The sequence below is a fragment of the Apodemus sylvaticus genome, chromosome 14, assembly GCF_947179515.1.
Source record: "Apodemus sylvaticus chromosome 14, mApoSyl1.1, whole genome shotgun sequence".
Lineage (NCBI taxonomy): Eukaryota > Metazoa > Chordata > Mammalia > Rodentia > Muridae > Apodemus > Apodemus sylvaticus.
In genome coordinates, this window is record NC_067485.1 from 72,943,101 (window position 1) to 72,953,216 (window position 10,116).

General features: G+C 38.2%; 2 protein-coding genes across 9 annotated transcripts in view; both read left to right on the plus strand.

Moving 5' to 3' along the window:
* The window catches only part of LOC127665125 (ankyrin repeat domain-containing protein 26-like), an 870,635-nt gene that overhangs the window by 766,966 nt on the left and 93,553 nt on the right, over positions 1–10,116 (plus strand). The gene's annotated exons all lie outside the window — the stretch shown is intronic.
* Positions 1–10,116, plus strand: part of LOC127665128 (coiled-coil domain-containing protein 3-like) — a 738,150-nt gene that overhangs the window by 336,022 nt on the left and 392,012 nt on the right. The window lies entirely within an intron of this gene.

A 10,116-nucleotide genomic window follows, 5' to 3' on the forward strand; every position in this document is an offset into this window, starting at 1 on the left:
CAAGCTCCTCATATTCTGCCACTTTCAGTAGTATGGTAAAGGACTCAGTGAAACTTATGTAAACGTACTGTCACATCACCTAGAGGATGATCAATTGCAATCATATTAATGCACACCACAGTTATTGTATGTAGCTCACATTGTGATGAGTGTTCTTTGAAGGCTTTTATTCAAAGTTGTTCATTTGAGTTGGAAACTTCATGTTCATTTTCAAATGAAAAATTCAACAACACAAATATGACCTTATATGAGCCACAGTACTTAATGTGTGTTTAAACCATAGTAAAATGCATATATAAACAAAAGTCACAACAAAATGGAATTTCCTGCTTATCAGACTTGGCAAATTTATTCAGGGACTGTGCAGTAGTCCTTGACTATGTGTCTTTAAATATCACTGAATTACCTGGATGAAGTGACATGAAGCATTATGGACAATGGCATTCCTACTACAGTTGATGAATGACATTAGAGGTGTAGTTTACATAGCCACAGCAACATGCAAATGAAGTGCTGGCTGTGTTCTAATTCAACATCAGCACAATATGCAGGGTAGACATTTTGATTCATAATGAAACAAAAGTTATTTTTCCTGGTTCTTTACAAAAGGTCATTGGGGTTCACAGTGCATGAGACATTCACTTCATCATGTTGGGCAAGTCAATGGAATGAGTCCAATGGTAAAGCTTTAAAACACTAAAACATGGTGACTATATGAAATTTAAACTATAGCACTCTTCTTCTGACCCCCCCCCAGAAGCTTGTGGCCATCTGACAATGCAAAATTTGCTTAGTCCAAGTTCAAAGCCAAATAGATAATCTTAATAGTTTCTACATTATTCATAATGCCATTTTTCTCTGACACTAAAGTCCAATTCCTTTCATAAAATATGAAAATTACATAGGTTTTTATGTCAATTACCTAACATATACCAAAAGGTAATAATAGGAAAATATTAATGAATATTATTCCAAGTACAGCCTGAAACCCAGCAGGACAAACATAAAAAACATACCCACAGTCTGTGGTACATGGTGGTGCCACATACACTCCACCAGGATTGGGCAGCCCTGCCTCTGCAGTGCCATATAGTACATGTGGTCTGATTTTGGGCCAGTTCCATTCATTTACTGGTACTTCCATCACTTAAAATCTTCTATTTCTGACATCTGCAACATCCTATTACTTCTTTGCATCTTGACAATTTAGGTGTTACCTTCACTCCTTTACACATAAACCACTCAGACATTCTGTATATGGACTTTAACAGATTCACATCGTCTTGTCTAACTGGCTTTTCTATGCAATACTGCTTTATCGCACCATTGCCAAGTTATGCTTGCATTTTGACATACACTGCAAGACTATCACCAGAATGGTTACTACTTAGTGATTTTTCAGCTTAAGTAACACCCAGGCCTGTGGACACAGGGCAGCCATACTTCCAGACTCGAATCCCCATCTGGCTGTTAGTAGGAGAGTATAACTGAGGCTGTATTCAAGGTGTCCTTGAGAGTCACTGCTATCCTAAAGAATGCATTCCCTCTTTGTTTTCATTTTATGCCTGTACTTTTGAAGTTTGGGCCTGTCTCAAAGGCAGCCCTGTAAATACAAAGTACTCTAAGGTGTTTTCAGGGTTGATGAGCCTTTTACTTTGCTAGCCATCTTGTCGAAAGTTTGTCTATTTCCACCAGGATGACGTCACATTTCTAAATAACCTGTATACTTTTCAACTCACTTGGTTGCCGTTTTTACTCTTGAATATCACCCTAAGCAAAATTAAAACCATGAGCATTAACAATGTGATAGCACAAAGTATAATGACTTCTGGAATATTTCCTCCACTAAATAAACTTACTGACTACTTTTAAATTCCATATCACTGAGATTTTCAGGGATGGATACAGATTATAGGACAGAATCTAATGTGTATGGCCTTGGGCCAACTCTGTAGAAGAGTTCTTTATTCCACCTGCAAGCTCATGATCTGCATTCATGTGAATGAGTTTTCTGGTCTCATGAACTCATCCAAGAGTGATTCATTAGTCCAGCCTTATTTTCAGCCAAATATAAACCACAGTTCCCATGTTTTCCAAATGCCCACTATTCAAGTCTCCAAAGTCTAAGAAGCACATTGGCAGTATCATTACAGAAGTGATTAAGTGACTCCATTTCCTTTTTAATCACTTCCCTCACTACGGAGGTGATTGCTCAGAAGTCAGCTTGATAGAGAAAAATATATCGGCTCAGCATTTCAGAGAATCTCTAGTCTATCATGTCAGGAAAGACCTGAGGGCAGTGTTTTTTTTTTTTTTTTTTTTTTTTTTTTTTTTGCAACAGGAACACAGGGCACGGTCTACCTAGTGCTTCTTTTAATTGCATGAGGTACTTTATGAACACGCAAACTGCGTCATGATCTTGGGACATGAGGGTCACTCACAGAGGTCTATAATGTAAGCACTGTGCTGAATAGCTCTAGTGTTTTCAAGGAAAGAATGAAGAAAGAGAAATTGCATCATTCATAGCAATTACACACTTTTGAAATCAGGAAACATTCTGGTCTTAGTTACTTAAAATTCATAGTTTGTTGGTGGGTGGTACTCACTCAATGTGTGTATGCTTTGTATGTGTGAAAGTTTGATATACACTAAGACAAAAAAGGAAAATGCATATTTCTTCAAATTACATCTAAAGTGTATAGAGACAAAGGGGCACAGAGAGAGCGATAGTTTCCAAATCACTATCTTTCAAATTTTTCAGAATTTGTGTAATCATTTGAATGTTTCTTCAGAAACTAATTTGGTATTTTCCAATGTGGCCAGTTATGCACAATCATTTTAAAACATATTTTTAGGGCCACCCTTGAAAATTTAGAATTAAATGATGCAGCAAGCCAACAAGCAGAGGAGAATGAAGAGCTTTCAAGAACCCCGGTAAGTATAGACTTATGAAGTCCATTTTGTTTTAATTCTCTAATACTTGAAAGAAATTTTCCTGTGTTCAGAAGCAGCATATAACCACATTTTAGGAGAGTCAGATATTCTCCCTGTTCAAATATTTGATAGCTTCATATTGTTACTATTTGTTAGTAATTATAGGAGTCAGGTTAATTGTCTGCCCATGAGGTAGTGCAGTAGTAGGTTCTCCACTAAGGATAGGATATATTTAGTCACAGGTTCTTGGCTCAGACAACAGTCAAGGTATGGGTTTAACATATAAAAGGGGCCTTACATCCAATTAGAAAACAGTAGATTAAGAGTCTTTTTTACCACCAGCAATGGCTGGCAATGGTAGTCATAGTTGCAGGCAGCAGGGTTCATATCTGCATATCTGTTGATTTCTTTTCTCTTCTAGCAGCTTCTGGCACTATGAAAGCTAGCTAATGGGAATAATGTTTCCAGGTTATATTGTAGATTCCCACATGTTATAGCTCAAGGAGTGAGGTCTCCAGGAATAATCTCTTTCCATCAGGTTTTAGAGGGTAACCAAGAGCATTAGGAAGTACCTGAATATTTGGGGTTTCGTATGACCTAGCTTGTCAAAAACCGTAGAAGAAGAAAATCATTTCTGGGATAGCATTTATTATCACTGTGGTATTGAATAGGGCCAGCATTACCCCATTGTAGAAACGCTTTTTTCACTCATTTTATACATGTGTATATCAATATTCTTTAGAAAGCTTCTATAGTATCAGGTCTCCATATGACATTTTGAAAGATATTTAGTATTTGTTATTCTTTTATTTTATATTCTTTTATTTATTTGCATTTCAAATGTTATTGCTCTTCCTGGGAGCCCCTCCACAAACACCCCACCTTTTCCCCCTACCTTTTTAACCTCTAATTGTGCTCCCACACCAACTCATCTGTTCCTACATCATCCCTTTAGCATCTTGCTTCTCTAGGGCATCAAGCATTCACAAGAACAAGCACATCCCCTCCCCCTGAGGCCAGACAAAGCAATCCTGTAGCAGGGACCATGGACCAACCCTTGTATGCTCTTTGGTTGGTTGCTTAGTTGTTGGGAGCTCTGAGGTGTCCAGTTATTGGATACTTTTATTTATCCTATGGGGTTGCAATACCCTTTACCTCCTTCAGTCCTTCCCCTCACTCTTTCCATAGGGTTCCCCATGCCCAGTCCAATGGTTTGGTGTAAGTATTTGTATCTGTCTCAGTCAGGTGTTGGTAGAGCTTCTCAGAGTACACCCATGCCAGGCTTCTTCCACATCTTGGTTTCAGCAACAGAGTTAGGGATTTGACATCTGTGTATGGTATAAATCCCAAGTTGAGGTGGTCTCTGCATGGTCTTTACTTCAGTCTCTGCTACAGTGTTGTCCCTGCATTTCCATTAGACAGGAACAATCCTGGGACCATATTTTGAGATGGGTAGATTGCCAAATCCCTCAACTCGGGACATGTCTATCTACTGGAGGTGGTCTCTTCAGGTTCCATTTCCACGCTGTTGGTCATTTTGACTAAAGACCTCCCCATTAGGACCGGGGACCCTCTCACATCCTTGGTGTTTTTATTTTCTATGAGAAATGAAAGAGAAAGGAGACAAGGCTAAAGAGACTTGAGGTGGGAAGTCCAGGCTAGTAGTGTGGATTGGTTTGAACTCATATTTGCAGTCACTCAGTGCCAGGTGTGAACAGGATACCTGAGTGATGCATATTCTGCCAGAGAAAGGCATGGCTTCTGACTTCACCAGCAGGTGCTATTAGGGGTGAGTTAGATTAGAACATGTCTTGATGAAATGAATAATGTACCAAGAAGAGAGTTGGCAAAGCCATTTTTTTTTTGTGTGTGTGTCTTAGGCTTTCTATTGCTGGGAACAGATACCATGATATAAAGGACAAAATTGATTTGTGACTAGCTTACAGGTTCAGAGGTCCAGTACAATACCAAGACAGGAAGCATTTTAGTTTTTAGGCAGGCATAGTGCTGGAGAATGAAGTAAGAGTTCTCCATCATGATCCAAACTCTGTCAGAAGACTGGCATCCTCAGGGAGGTAGGTGAAAACACTCTTCAGAAATGGGTGGAGCTTCAAAGCCCACTGCCACAGTGAGGTACTTCCTGCAACAAGGTCACACCTACTCTCAGGAGGCCACATCTCTTAAGAGTGTCTCTTCCCAAGAACCAAGCTTCTACCAATCATCACACTGTGAGTAAAGAACATCCTCCCCAAAGGTCCTCCAATGTCAGGAATAGAGGGAGTTACTGATGGGAAACAAGGGCTTGACCAGACCAGCAGAGCAAGTTTGCCATTCAAGAGGGTCATAGGATTCTTAGCCCCAAGTAGCATAGGAATGGGATTATGAATATTCTTTCTGCTGAGGGAGAGAGGCTATTCATGTATGCCCACAGATTATGGGGTGAGAAAGACAGACAGAAAGGTAAGAACACAGCAAAGTGAGGAGAGGAGTTCTGCCTGTAACTCCTCTTAAATGAGTGTCATAAGTCTTGGGAGGGTGAGTGTTGGAAGTTTGACATATCTCCTTTTGATAATTGTTGGTAGCATTGAGTTCTTCAATATGCATGGTAATGGTCTTGGACACTTGGTAGGGTTGGAATACAGAAGGAAAGAGGAGTAATTATGACCATTAATTATAGTCATTGTCACTATTGAAGGGTATACTGAGGAAGTATGAGAGTTAGGGAAAGGAACTGACCATATCTTGGGTCATGGAATAGATAAGATCCTCCCAGGGATTGACTTCTACAGGTTAAAGTTAGGAGTGGAATTTTTACCTAGGGAAGAAATATGGAATTCTGGAACCACAGGATAGAGTTCAGAGTACATGTGTGGACTCTATTTATGATAGTATCATGGAATGTTACTGTGGCAAGCATGGAAGATGACATTTCTAATAGCAGAAAAATGGGGAGTCCTGAGGGAGAGAGGGTTAGAGTGGGAAGAGTGGGACTTCAACCTTGGAGGTGCTGTCAGAATCATAGACTGCAGGTGTATAGTAGACAGTAGAGAAACAAGGAGACTGTTGCTGAGGAAGAGCCAGAAGAAGTCCCAGAAAGAGGGCTACATTAGTGAGCTAGGAAAAAAAACCTTCCCATGTTTAACAAATAATATTTATAAATTTATATATCAGAAAAATGTCACAATGAAAATGTCACATAGCTGAGGTCTTCTATAAAGTTTTACCTGGGGGTCAATGAGATGACTAAGTGTGTAAGAGCACTTGCTGCTGTTGCAGAAACCTGGGTTAAGGTCCCAGCATTCATGTGTCAATGCCTTGTTTTTGGAACTCTAGCTCTTTTGGAAACTGGTAACATTTCCTCCTCAGATCTGCCAATAGGTAGGCCTAAGCCTACAAAAATACATTCTTGCCAAACACCCGAATCCATAAGACAATTTAAAAAATTATTATTTTGAAATCTATGCTCATGGGTATCAATTTCAGAAAATATGTTCTGAATTATCTAAGCATGTTATGCTTGGTAAATAATATTTGTAAGAAAGAAAAGTGGATCTCTACAGTTAAAATTGTATTCATATATATTTTTTTAATGTCTGAAAAGGTTCAAGAAGAACAGTTTAAGTTGTACCTGTCACTGACACAGGATTTGCATGAAATGAGAAGGAGAAATAGGGAACTAGAAGAAGAAATAGACAGGTATGACATTTATTTATCAAAGCATTCACCCACAACTAAAGAGTGATTTTACCAAAGCCTAAATATAGATTCCTATCTTGTCTGCAAGTTTATAATAAAACAAATAGTTCTATTTTTAAACTCATATAAGAAACCTACAATACAATTTCAAATTTTGGAAGGCCAGTATTAATTACTCACATCTGTGATGATTTTGACCACAATAAGTGACAATGAAAGTATTCTCTGATGTCAACTGTAATCTTCCTAATATATTTTCAATTTACACTTTGAAATATGCTTTTATTTTTTTCCTCCTACATTTCAGATGTTAATACCCATATCTTGTTTGTGTGCTTGTTATAAAAGATCAAAATTTACATGGATAAAATTGGGTTTTCTTCTACTTTTAAATATTTAACTATGATGTGTTATTCATATGGACTCATAAAAAGATATCCTAATATTCCATGTTCATAATCCATATACACATGAAATATAAACTTTTTTATGGTCAAAGAACATTTATTTATTTATTTATTTTTATTTGATATATTTTTTATTTACATTTCAAATGATTTCCCCTTTTCTAGACCCCCACTCCTCGAAAGTCCCATCAGCCCCCTTCCCTCCCCCTGTTTTCCCACCTAAACCTTTCCACTTCCCTGTTCTGGTTTTTCCCTATACTGCTTCACTGAGTCTTTCCAGAACAAGGGGCCACTCCTCCGTTCTTCTTGTACTTCATTTGATGTGTGGATTATGTTTTGGGTATTCCAGTTTTCTATGTTAGTGAGTGCATACCATGATTGATCTTTTGACACTGGGTTACCTCACTTAGTATGATGTTCTCCAGCTCCATCCATTTGCCTAAGAATTTCATGAATTCATTGTTTCTAATGGCTGAACAGTACTCCATTGTGTATATATATATACCACATTTATTGCATCCACTCTTCTGTTGAGGGATACCTGGGTTCTTTCTAGCTTCTGGCAATTATAAATAGGGCTGCTATGAACATAGTGGAACATGTATCCTTATTACATGCTGGGGAATCTTCTGGGTATATGCCCAGGAGTGGTATAGCAGGATCTTCTGGAAGTGAGGTGCCCAGTTTTCTGAGGAACTGTAAGACTCATAGCCTGAGGGGAACTTTGCTCAGAACTCCCCTGCCAGGCTTTTGCCTAGACTTGGGGCCTGAACAGCTAGGCTAGCCTTGTGTGCACCATCCGGGTTGGGAGTTCCACTGCCCTGCAGAGTGATCAGCACTTGGAAAAGGTCCCCGCAGTATACACCTTCAGCACTCCCTGAAGGAGCAAACGGGCAACATCTGGTTCAGAGACATAATCTAGGGCAAAGCACACTAGGGCTGCAAGGGCACCCAAGAGGAGGACAGCACATCAGCAATCTGCAACAGGGGAAACCCAGCCATCCAGTGTTGCAGAAATATAAATATTTTTAAACCTGAGTTTACTTTAAGAAATTTACATGTATGTGTACATAAACTAACATACAGATTGATGTCTTGTATTTTATATAGGAATTGTTCTATAGTATCAAACAGCTCAAAATCCACAAATATTAAATTTTCATTTAAGGCAACTAACATGTCTTTTTTATTTTAAGGCAGCTATAAATTATATGTAATCATTAATTGTGCTGGTTGATTTTGTCAACTTGACACAAACCAGACATATCTGAGAAGCAAGAACCACAATTGAGAAAATGCCTCTATGAAGAATTGCTTTTAAGAAACATGTGCAGATATTTTCTTAATGACCATGGAGTGTGGGGTAACAAGATCATTTTGTATAGGTTCCAACACTGGCAGATGATTCTGGGGTGTAGGAGAAATCAGGTCAGGCAAAATATGAGCGGCAAACCATTAAGCAGCCTTCCTCTCTGGCCTCTGTGCTAGTTTTGTGAACCAAGTTATATTCATCTAAGAGAAGGGAGCCTCAATTGATAACTAATATATTTCTGAATAACTATAATACTCTATTACATTTTGGAACATTGTCAAATGCCTGTGCTTGCATAGCACACATGCATTCTTAGTTTACATCCTTTTGACATCCTGAATACAGAATCCACAGGCCTCTCTCTCTCTCTCTCTCTCTCTCTCTCTCTCTCTCTCTCTCTCTCTCTCTCTCTCTTCTCTCACACTTTCTCTCTCCCTTCCTCCCTTCTTTCCCCTCCCCCTCTCTCTCCTCTTTCCCTTGCTTCATCTCCCTCCCTTGCTGCCATACTCCAGCCCTTTCTGTTTCTATTTGAATGAGTACACAGAATGATAGATAACATGAAAACTTTCAGACTTGTAATGCATGAAAGATGTCATTATTCTATCACCTGAAATAAAATAATACAAAATTTCTCGTAACTTTTGAGTCTCCCAACATGGCTGGCCTCTTTTGTTTTTATTTTTTATTTTAATTTTGATTTCTCTAAAGTGTGACTAGTGTTTTCCTGTGATTTAACATTCTGCATATGATATTGCATCTTCTGCATTTTGTGAAAAGCACATTAGGAGGTTCTCTATATTTCTTCTTAAAAAGTTGCATTAGTTACACATCTGGTGCTATGATAAATTCAATGACCAAAGAAAACTTAAGGAATAAACGGGCTGTGTTTACAGAGGGACAGATTCCACAGTAGTTGGGAAAGCAGCAAGCCTCTGCCTCCTGACGTTTCCATAACCTGCCCAAGCATCATCAGTAACTGGAGCCCAAGTGTTCAAACACTTCTCCTACAAAGGGCCATAGAATCTTTTCAAGTCTTTCCCCATATTTCTATATTTGATCCCCTATGTCTTAACGCACTGATTGTCCTCTTTTCTTTTCCCAATTATCCTTCAAAGGCTTTATTTGTCATCATTCTAAATTTTAATTTTGATTGGAATTCAACCAAGGTACTTACACACACCACACATACTTGGTACTACTGTGTGGAATGAACCGTTTATTTGCATGTGTTTGTGTGTCTTGAACATATGTATTCATTTGTGTGTATATATGATTTAAGCCTCTTCCCCATCCAGAGGTAATTAAGAAAATGTTCCCACAGGCATGTCTCTAGAATGGTATAATCAATAATTTTGTCAGTAAAGTTTCTTTCTTTTCAAATCAAAGTTGTGTCTGTCAAGTTGATAATAATAAACAACACTAACAAAACAAAACAAAACAAAACAATGTTAACCAACAGAATAATAGTATCTAATTTCAGTTACCAGCATCTACCTTCAAGTAGCATCTAACTGCCTGTAACAGCAACTTCTGAAGTATCAGTACTTCTACCTATGAGGATACTTGCATTCCTGTGTACATATACACACTGAGACACAATCCACACATGTACACACACACACACACACACACACACACACACATATTCAAACAATCCTGAAAATTAAAAACTAAATTATAAGTAAATCATTTATTTTGATATATGAAAATATAATATATGCTGACATATGATATTTATAACAATTCAGTTCCTGATTTCAATATTAA